The sequence below is a fragment of the Grammomys surdaster genome, unplaced genomic scaffold (assembly GCF_004785775.1).
Source record: "Grammomys surdaster isolate TR1022 unplaced genomic scaffold, NIH_TR_1.0 150, whole genome shotgun sequence".
NCBI lineage: Eukaryota > Metazoa > Chordata > Mammalia > Rodentia > Muridae > Grammomys > Grammomys surdaster.
This window is the reverse complement of record NW_021604608.1, coordinates 14751416-14761224: the sequence shown is the minus strand read 5'-3', so window position 1 is coordinate 14761224 and position 9809 is coordinate 14751416. Positions and strand designations below refer to the sequence as shown.

The 9809-nt window shown below is 35.2% G+C and overlaps 1 pseudogene; it reads left to right on the top strand.

Annotated features, from left to right (window-relative positions):
* LOC114619382 overlaps positions 1-1431 on the top strand; it is a 59047-nt pseudogene extending 57616 nt beyond the window's left edge.
* Positions 1432-9809: the final 8378 nt, after the last annotated feature.

Below are 9809 nucleotides of genomic sequence, written 5' to 3'. Positions count from 1 at the left end.
TTTTTTTTTTTTTTTTTTGGTTTTTCAAGACAGGGTTTCTCTGTGTAGCCCTGGCTGTCCTGGAACTCACTCTGTAGACCAGGCTGGCCTCGAACTCAGAAATCCGCCTGCCTCTGCCTCCCAAGTGCTGGGATTAAAGGCATGCGCCACCACCTCCAGGAATTGGGATTCCACTCTTAAGGTGGATGTGTACACCACAAAAGGCCTATTCCGAGCTGTGGTCCCCAGAGGTGCGTCCACTGGCATCTACCAGGCCCTAGAACTCCCAGACAACGAAAAGACCTGCTTCCTGGGGAAGGATGTCTCACAGCCTATTGAGCACATCGATAACACTGTTGTACCTGCTCTGGTTAGCAAGAAAAGTGAGTGTTGTGGAACAAGAGAAGACTGACAAGCTGTTGATCGAGATGGACTACACAGAGAATACATTCAAATTTGATGCAAATGCCAACCTGGAAATGTCCACGGCTGTCTGCAAAGCTGGTGTCGGTGAAAAGGGGAAGGGAGAGAGGTGCCCCTTTACCATCACATTGCTGACTTGGTCCGCAATCGCAATCCTGAAGCCCTCCTGCGAGTCCCAGCTTTCAAAGTGAACAAAGACGGTTCTTACACTAGCAAAAAATTGGCCATAAAAGAATTTATGATCCTGCCTGTGGGGGCATCCTGTTTCCAGGACGCCGTGCGCACTGGAGCAGAGGTTTACCACAACCTGAAGAATGTCATCAAGGAGAAGTACAGGAAGGACGCCACCAGTGTAGGTGATTAGGGCAGATTCTCACCTAACATCCTGGAGAACAAAGAAGCACTGGAGCTGCTCAAGACTGCAATTCCAAAGTTCAGCTACGCTGACCAAGTTATCATCGCACGGATGTGGCTGCCTCCGAGTTCTACACAGCTGGGAAGTATGATCTGGACCTCAAGTCTCCAGATGACCCCACAGGTACATCACACCTGATCAGCTGGCTGACCTGTACAAGTCCTTCATCCAAGACTACCCAGTGGTGTCCACTGAAGACCCCTTTGACCAAGACTGGGATGCTTGGCAGAAGTTCACAGCTAGTGCAGGCATCCAGGTGGTATGCGATGATCTCACAGTGACCAACCCTAAGTAGATTGCCAAGGCTGCATGCAAGAAGTCCTGCAACTGCCTCCAGCTCAAAGTAAACCATATCAGCTCTGTGACCGAGTCTCTGCAAGCCTGTAAGCTGGCCCAGTCCAGTGACTGGGGCATCATGGTGTCCCATCGATCTGGGGAGACTGAAGAAACTTTCATCGCCGACTTGGTGGTGAGGTACTGCACTGGGCAAGACTGGTGCCCCTTGCCGATCTGAGCACCTGACCAAGTACAATCAGATCCTTAGAACTGAGGAAGAGCTGGGCAGCACAGTCAAGTTTGCTGGCAGGTCCTTCAGGAACCCCTTGACCAAGTAAAGCATGGACTGGAGGTCCCTGGAGCCACCAGCTGCTTAGGGCCTCTGTCCCTGATATCATCCAGACTGCTCAAGGCCTGCCCAGTGCTTGCCCCTCCCATGTCACTGCTTTCTTAGATGTCTACACCTGACCACCAGGAACCCTGCTGGGGATCCCAGGTTTTTAATCAAGTGATTGGTCTGATTCATCATTTCTGTCATCTCTCTTCTCAGCTAGTGTCTGGAGCCATAGAAACTCCAGTGTAATTCTAGGGTGCCTGCCATCATAACGCTCCCATTGGTTTATATGCAAAAATAAAAGCCATAGAAGCCCCCCCACCAAAAAAATCCCAATAAGTTCAACAACCCAGTCTTATCCATATGTTTTATAGTAGTATATAAAGTAATGCATATTCCCATTAATTTATATTAGCAATAGCTAAGGGAATACGTTCTCTCTAACCTATATCATGCTTACAGTCAGTAATTGTATCATAAACATATTTATTGTGACGTATTTTAGGTATGTTAATGTTTGAAAAGAGACTATCTATGGGTGATACTATACCTCTCATATTTATCTTTGAATTATCTTATTCATAGTGAAAGCCTATTTCAGTGATTAAGTACAAGGTTGATTTTTTTTAAAAAAAAGGATAAACATGCAGATGAATTTAAATCTCATTTTATAAGATATATCAAAACTATGCGAATAATGTTTAAAGTCTCTTTAATCCCATCTATCTTTTTACCATGGTGTTTATGGAAATTAACCTTTTAGCTTTCATTATTTCTCCTACTTCTTTGAAATTGCATTCAATGTTTTTTTTTTTTTAGCAATATCCACTCTCCCTACCCAACTCTTCCTAAGTCCACATCCACAACTTCTCACTCAAGTTTGTGTGATATTTTTGTTTATCAATGGTAATTTGTGCTGTCCAAGCATTCTTGGATATGTGCTCTGTCATTGTACTGTGGTCAGTTATTGGGCGTAATACTTCTAGAGAAAACCATCCTTTCCTCTCCTGCTTTAGTTGGCAACAGTTGCCGTTTAGAAGGGAGACTCTCACTCTCCAGCTCCCCTTGTCTTCTGTAGGTTGGTCAGATTTAGTCCCATACAGATGTTGTTAACAGTGTGCCAGCTACTATGATTTGATGTATGCACCAGCCCTGTTTTATCCCAAAAATACATAAAACAAAAAACAAAAACAATGTTTGCTTTTCATCCAAAACTTCCCACTGACATGGCCACTTTCAACTCTGAGGCTTGGAGTATGGTATACATTTTCCATTTAGGACTGAACATTCTGCAATTTCCTATTCTCTGTCCATCGAATAGGTATAAGAGTCTGTTGAGGTCATTTACTGCACATAGAAACTCCTCTGATGAGGGTTGAAAAGGGGTCCAGCATATGAGTAAAAAGATAGATCCTAAAGATATTAGCTTGATATTTAGGTTCATCTAATCAATAAGTGTATTGCCATTTCTCAGGCTTCACGATCTGGCTAGCCACAGGTTCTTTATGATATTTGGGCTTATTGAATTCATTGTTTTCTCATTTATTATTATAAGGTAAAGGCTAGTGAAGATACCAATAAAATGGAATCATAGATGTTTAAACTTCTATATATGTTTGATGTTACTCTAGATTTACTAGAGAATTCTGTATTCATACATATAAAAAATAGAGCATTAACTCCCCAATAATTAGAATCTTATACATTTATATAGCTATAAATGATCAGAATAATATGAGAAAAGAAATTGTGATTTCTACTTGATTTGATTTTTTTCTCAGTGCTATATTTTTTTAATGATATATACATATACATATATATGTATATATATATCTATATATATATATATAGATATGTATATATATATTAGTGTAGTTAGTAAACCTGTAAACATCCTTAATTTTGGAACATCTTCAAGTTAATTGGCTCTCCTATTAATGTTAGAATATATATATGAAGGAAATTATCAATTAAGCAAAAGGACAGAAATGGCCCTTTACATTAGTTCATTACACACTTCTGAAAATGTATATAATTTTTCAAAATTTTTATAAAAACAATCAAGAAATAGTTAACATGGCCACCTTGGAAGGCCTGAGTTCTTCAGCAGAGTTGAAATCACTATGGAGCTGATGAGGAATCTTTGAAATGCCAATCAAGGGGTACTCTTCAGTCCTCTCACATGGTTGAAATCCTGCTGTCAGGAACATATTGGAGAGTTGTTCATTCATTTGTGGTGACAGATACAGACTATGACAAGCCTCATATTGACACTCAAGCCTGAGGGAGTAATATAGAGTAAAATAAGGAATACAAAATTAATGGAGGAAACTGTCACTTGCCAATCTCCCACCTCACAACTTACTTTACTGTGGACTATATCTCACAGCATTATTCAGCAAGAAGAAACAGGCATATATGAATTGTTGTCTTACCTCTTAGACTTGATTTCCTCAGACATGTTGCTTCAATAAATAATTAGCAGATTTAGTGAATTTGTTTTTTCTTTTAGCTATTTAAAGAAATCTTGTAATTCTTCTGAGGAAAGAAAGCCATTTTTAATTGCTTAAGATAAAATTAAACTGGAAATTTTTAAAAGCAAAATTTGTCTTAAATCTGAAAATCAATTTTAATAGTACTTGACTATACTGTTTTTTGTGAGAACAATTTATATTTAGTATATTCATTTCATTTTTCCACTTTGAATTTTAGTAACCCAAAAGGTGCATAGTAATAGATTTGAATCTGCCTATTCCAAATCATCTGTCAGTTAGTATGAAAACTTTCTAAAGTTTTGAAGTATTATGTCCCTAGTGATGCAACTTATGTGACAAGAATCAATAGTAAATAAAAAAAATCTCTTTATAAACTATGCTTCAATAACTACTATAACCACTTTTGGTTCATATCTTGGGCTGCTAAACATTATATGATGTTGGATATTTAGATTTTAGAATATAAAAGATATATGACCCACAAATAAAACATTCATCACTAAAGAATTATTAATAGGTTATACAATGTAAAACCTAACAAGAAAGACAAACAGGCTGGAGAAATCATTACAGGGTCTTAAATGCTAATTCTGTTACTAGCAAATGGAGAAAAAAAATCTTCCCTCCTACAATCACAGAAGATTTACTAATTTTACCTACTTGTAATACTTATCAAAATGAGAGAACATAGAGAAATATTCAGCAAATATTTAGCATCATAAAATGCCTTGTATGTTGTCATATTTTAAAACAAAATATCAAGAATATAATCTAAAATTTAGAAGAATCAAGTAATAACAAATAAAATTAGAATTAAATTATAAGATGTGATATCATCTTAGTTACTTATTCAATTACCAAAGTAAAGCAGATCAAATTATTTGAACCTTATAAAAAATGTAAATACAGTTTTATTCTTCAAAAAATATAAACAACTAGAATGGTTCATTCTTGAATATGACAGTTAATTAAAACATATTTTCTAACTATCAGGACATGAGAGGATAAATAGAAATTACCTTTTAAAAATCCCATAAAATTAATTATCAAAATGAATTAGAGGGGCTAACGAAATCCCACTAGTTAACAGTACTTATGCTTCTCCAGTTGATCTGAGATCAGTTCTCATGATCCATGTTGGGTTGCACTGGAACAGAAAAGCGTGAACTTAATCATTTGTATCTAATATGACAAATCAGCAACATTTTTAAAAACTTTTAAAAAAATGACAGAACATACATAGCAATATAGTAAAGCATTGTAAGTGTATGTGTATAAGTTTGTGTGTGTATGTTTGTGTGTGTTTGTATGCCTGTATGTGTGTACATTTACTAGAATATTATAAATGGTGAATCTTAAAAAAGTGGTTTTACCTTTCATCAGTTGTTCTTATAAAAATATTTTATTAAAAATAATTATTTGCCATGAGCTATGTTTTAAAGAATGCTAAAAAGCCAAATTAGAAAAATATAACATTTATAAATAATAAATTCAATAGTTAAAGGAAAAACTAACAAACTTATAAAAGTTATATCTTGTGGAATGCAAATATAGAAGACAAATTTGGATGACCGTGTATTTATTAATGAAAAACTAATATCTTTTTAGAAAAAGTAATAAATGATATAATAAAAGTCTTATATATGTTAAACAAATAAAAATGCAAATTTAGAGAAAAGTACCAAATAAAACAACTTCCCTACACAGTTATGAGTATAATGCATTCCATCTCTCAAAATAATTTCCTTCTAATATAAAACTTAAAAGTGATATTTCCTTCTAATATAAAAGTTAAAAATCAGTGTATGACAATGGAAAATGAAGTAAAATATAAATTGAAGCTTCAAGATATTCATTAAAAAATGAAAATGACCAAGAAAGCAACTCTAAATCCACTATAGATGTACACTTAGCATCAATATGTAAAATTATACTAAAATCTGAAAATAAGCAATGTTGTTGAGTCTCATTCAACATTTATTCATTCAGTATTTGAATAAAACAAAATTGAGCAAAAATGAACTAAAAATTACTTGCATCTGTGTCTGTTTTTTTTAATTCATGAATAAATATCCAACATATATATTCATTTCTAATTGATTATTTTAGAATGTCAATGTAACATAATCCAAAAAAACCCCAAAAAACAAAAAACAAAAACAAGACAAACTGTAGTGTTGACAACTGTAAAATAATTATGAAAAAGTTGAGTATTTTCCTTTGGATAGCAGAGTGTTTTGATTTTATACTCACTGATATTCTGTTAATGAGACATGTAACAAATGCTGATTTCTTTGCTAAATTTCAGACAGCATCTGCCATTGAAATGTCGCTAATAAATATAATTTCAAATACAGAAATGCAAAGTATTTAAATATATCACATTTTAAACTACTTTACTTCCTTCATTCCTGTACCTTGCTTTTATACTTCCCAACCCCACCTTCAACTTCCACCTCCCCAACCTCGAATTCCCCCACACATGGCATCCAGCCTTCATGGGATTAAGGATCTTCTCTCCCACCTATGCCCAACAAGGCCATCCTTACCTACATATACTGCTGAAGCCATGGGTCCCTCCCTATATGCTCCCAGGCTGGTGGTTTAGACCCTGAGAGCTCTGGTTGGTTGATATTGTTGCTCTCCTCATGGGGCCACAAATCCTTTAAACTCCTTCAGTCTTCACTCTAACTCCTCCATTGGGAACCTCATGATCAGTTCAATGGTTAGCTGTGAGCATCCAACTCTGTGTATGTCAGGCTCTGGCAGACCTCTAAGGAGACAGCTTTATCAGGCTCCTGTCAGCATGTACTTCCTGACCTCGACATCAGTGTCTACCTTTGGTGACTGCACATGTGATGGATACCCAGGTGGAATGGTCTCCAGACAGTCCCTCCTTCATATACCAGAAGATGCTCCAATATATAACAAGGACATATACTCCACTATGTTCATTGCAGCCTTATTTATAATAGTCAAAAGCTAGAAAGAACCCAGATGCCCTTCAACAGAAGAGTGGATACAAAAATATGTGGTACATTTACACAGTGCTATATTACTCAGCTATTAAAAACAATGAATTTGAGAAATTCATAGGTAAATGGATGGAACTAGAAAATATCATCCTGAGTGAGCTAACCCAATCACAAAAGAACACACATGGTATTCACTCACTGATAATTGGATATTAGCCCAGAAGCTTGCAATACCCAAGATTCAACTCACAGACCACATGAAGCCCATGAAGAAGGAAGACCAAGTGAGAGTGCTTCGATCCTTCTTAGAAGGAGTGTGGGACAGAAACTGAAGAAGAGGCCATCTGAAAACTATTCCCTATCTTTCTTAACAGAATTTTTCTGTGTAGTCTAAGCTGCCTTGAAATTGGCATTGTAGATCAGGCTGTTCTTGAACCCAGATATCTGCCTTTGTCTTCTAAGTGGTGGGATATTGGCCTGTGCCACCACTGGCAAGAATAACCATTTTCTTTATAAACATTTTTTTTCTATTCTTTACCTCTAGTCTGTGTGTTACCTAAAAGCTGAATAAGTCACTTTAAGGAATCACATTAATTGAACTTTGTGAATGGATGTGTTTTTCTCATTAACCGCTTAATATTTTGATTAAACAATATATAAAGTATCAATTAATTACTTCATCTGTGTCTTGGAAGAAGCTTATGTCAAATTATGAAGTTCACTTCTATCAGATAAAGCATACTAGATAGAGAGGTCTTATTTTTGTTCATCCCTTTTAGTGCTAGCATTGAGGAAGCAGGCACGCAGGTATCTGAGTTCTACTGAGTTGGGTCAGTTGATTTCGTGAGTTGAGAGGCAGAGAAGTGGAGAGGAACTTGGGACAGTTTAGTTTGTGGAGTTCAGAGGCAGGTTTTACAGGGAGAGGTTTACAGAGAGGAGTCGCAGAGAGAACAAGCTAAACACAGGTGAAGACAGAATGAGCCAGATTAGATCAGATTGTGGCTAATCAGAACAATTCAATGAGAAGTTGAGAAAAGTCAAATTTAATCAGTCAGCTTGGAGAGAATTTTGTACCTGATCAGCTGAGTTGAATCAGCTAGCCAGAGTTCAGAAAGAGTTAGAAAGGGAGAGCTTAGTCTGTAGAAAAACCTCAGAGATTACAATTATATTAGGCAAATAAAAGTTAATTTTACATCCTCAGTTCAGGGCATTGCCCATTTTTTTATTATTTTATATGGTTATATTGCCTCATAGGAGACTAATTAAAACTAATTTTAGTAACTAGGATTTAAATGAGTTCTAATGGACAAAATATAACAATGCTAGTCCATGTATAACAATTATATAATTATGTTGTTCCCTAGACTGTATACCAGAGTGCAGGGAAAATGTCAATTTATTATTATATTTATACATCAGATGTTCTTAGCATAGTTTGAATAATTGAATTAGAAATAGTAGACATAATCTTAAACTTGAACTTATATCATAAAAATGTACTTATAAACTATTAACTGTAATCAAAATACAAAAGTCCTACAAGTCAATAAATTGAGAAAAACAATCTGTTTATCAATTAAAATAAAGATTTTTTCAAATAATTCAATACTTCTAGTTTTATAAATACAAATTAGGAATACTATGGGATGATATACCATGTGAATAGTTGTAATACCACCTGGCGTTTTTATGAAGACACTTGTGTATTAGATACTCAAGCATTTTGGTAGCTATATTAGCCTGCTTTAAATTTGTTTACACTTGGGATCAGTGGTTAGATTTAATTTAATTTTCCAATTAAAAATAATTTATTGCAGTTTCCACTTGTGTATTCATTCTTCAGTTTAATGGCATATAGTAATTAGGTCTCAGAGAGGAAGATTTACAAAATGCTTTTTAACAATCTTAATTGCCGATATTCTTCACATCTAACGTTAAAGGATGCAACTTAAAAACAGATAGAAGACCTTCTAAACGACTTTCATTGTTGGTAGATAAAGAAAAGATGAGGTTATAGATGTATTGTATTTTACCCTTTGATCCACTAATATAAAAAGATGGGGAAAAGCCACATATAGTGGTACTACATGCATGTAGTGAAAGTAGTCATAAAACTGAGACAGGGTAATCAAGAATTTCTGCCTCACCTATCTTTAAAACTACTAGATACAAGAAAAGCAAGGAAGAAAAGACAGAATTGAGATACTAATAAACATAGTGTCATGTCTTATGATATTCTTTATTCTGTCCATTATCCAAGTAAAGAAAGTGTGTCCTTTTAATTTTTAAAAAACAAAAGAAAAGAACAATTTTACATAGAAACCAGGAATATAGCCATGCACATTTACCCAGATCTTTATTCTCACCAGTCAGGAGAGAGAGGCAGGTGGGTCTCTATGAAACTGACTCCAGTCTCGTCTGTTCTTCATAGTATTTTTCATATGTTCTCCATAGTGACATATTAAAAAAAAGAGAGAAGGAAGAATCAGGGAAAACAATAGAGATTTATTCTTCAGAATATCTCTCCTTCTCTTTTTCTCTCTCAGTCTCTATCTCTGTTTGTGTGTGTGCACCTATGTGCATGTGTGTGATTCTGTGTGTGTGTGTGAGTGTATGTGTTTGTATATTTGTGTGCGTGTGTGAAATTTAGTGGCAATAAAATGAAATGACATTTAACTGCTATCACAAAGAATTATAGATCCATTGAAGATATGAAGGTTAGAAAACAACTACAGTTAAAAACTAATTATATGCTTACACAGTTACCATTCTCAGACTTAATCAGAGAAGCTTCTCATTCCAGTAAAATGCAATGAATGCAGAGACTTATGCCTGCAGAGGATGTCGAGAATATATGACAGTTGGATGATCAACATTTATTTCATCTTCATTAAACTCAGGATATGTTACAG